Source organism: Pan paniscus, chromosome 1 (assembly GCF_029289425.2).
Source record: "Pan paniscus chromosome 1, NHGRI_mPanPan1-v2.0_pri, whole genome shotgun sequence".
NCBI classification, from domain to species: Eukaryota; Metazoa; Chordata; class Mammalia; order Primates; family Hominidae; genus Pan; species Pan paniscus.
In genome coordinates, this window is record NC_073249.2 from 131,527,032 (window position 1) to 131,528,999 (window position 1,968).

Below are 1,968 nucleotides of genomic sequence, written 5' to 3' on the forward strand. Positions count from 1 at the left end.
GATACCCCATGCAGGGAAGCACACATTCTTTTTCTACAGGACTCCTCTCAAGCAAAGTCTTCTTTCTATCCTTAATGCCCCAATCTAGCTCAATTCAGTGGTTCTCACATTCAGGGAGAAAAAAAATCTCTAAAGCCTTGTATTCAAAGTGTGGCCACTGACCAGTTGCATCATTGCACTTGAGAACTAGTTAGAAATATAGAACCTTGCTTCACCCAAACCTACTGAATCAGCACCCGCATTGTTAAAAGATGCCCACGTGATGCACATAGAGATTACAGTTGAAGAAGCACTGACTTGGCATATTTACCGAAAATATAAAATCCCAGGCATTGCCTCTAAAGATTCTGATTTTTCATATCTAAGGATGGGCTCAGGAATCTACACTTTCACCAAGCACATTTGGCAATTTTTAACCAGGAGGCTCCTGGACCATACTTTGCAAACTACTGGTTTATTTTATTCCAAAACCAAAATTCCCCTCAATACTTGTTAAAACAATTTCTTTTTTAAATTATAGATTCGGGGGTACATGCGCAGGTTTGTTACATGGGTATATTACATAATTCTGGGATTTGAGCTTCTAGTGAACCTATCACCCAAATAGTGAACACAGTACCCAATAGGTAGTTTTCAACCCTTGCTCCCCTCCCTCCCTTAATTAAAGCAATTTCTTATTTTTCTAGAGTCTTTGAGGGAGTAAGGGAAAGAAACACAGAAAGGCATAGTTCCATTATTTCATAGGAAGCTAATGGTCAAAGCAAAACAATCATCAACTTCTAATTCTGCATTTCCACCATTGGATATGTTCTCCTTCGGCACTAGAGCCAACGTCGAAATGAGTAGATGGAATGACCAAGAAACAGGGAGCCAGAAGTGGAGGAAAATGGTACAAAGTGGGGCAAACATGTGGAGCAAACATGGGGAGGCAGAAGTAAAACAAATCAGAGCATTGCCACAGCGTCTCTTAATGTCTGTTGCTGAGAATTCTAATTCAAGCAATATAAGAAGGACTTATCTAAAAGAACCTTAAAACTCTCCTGAAAGACTTAGAAGAAGATTTGAATAAGCAGAAAGCACATATTATTCTTGGATAGGAAGGCAGCATTATAAAGATATCAGTTTCTCCTAAGTTATCCTGGAAATAAATATATTGCTTCAAGTTGGCAAAATGGTACTTAAGTTCATCTGGAAAAATAAATATGTGAGAATAGTCAGAGGAGAACTAAGGGATTATAACTGTACTAGATATGAAAGCATAATATAAAGCTATTGTAATTAAAAAGTTTGCTACTGATGCAAGTATAATCAGATCCTATAAATATAGATATCTGGTATATTATAAGGAAAATCATAAATAATGTATTAAATAAGTATATTTTTGAAAAAATAAATAAATAAATATTGAGGAAGTATTTAATAGTGTTGGACCAGTTAAATAATCATTAGCAAAAATAAGTTGCTGCTAATACAGCAATTCATTGCAGATGGAACAAAAATTCAAAGAAAGCACCAAAATACTAAAATAATAGATAGGTGAATAGGTTTTCATTATTAGCCAAGAATGGGAAAAGCCTTCCTAAACATGAAAAACAAAATATTAGCCATAAAGAAAGAGGTTGCTAAATTTGAAAACTTAAAATCAAAACATTCTTTTTAACAAAAGTCAAAGTAGAAATTTTTAAATTGGAAAAAAATTGCAACACATGAAACAGAGGAATATCAATATGAAAAAGAGAATAACTCAACAGAAAAATGGGGAAAGAACATAAGCCAGCAATTTATATTAAAACAAATATAAATAGCCTGTAAATATGTGAAAAGATAGTCAATATCACTCATAATAAATGCAAATTAAAACAAAAAAGTATACCATTGTTTACAGATTAGCAATGACTTGAATAATTTCATAGTACAGTACCTAATCTTGAATCTTATGCATTGTCAGTGAGACTACAAATTTTAAAA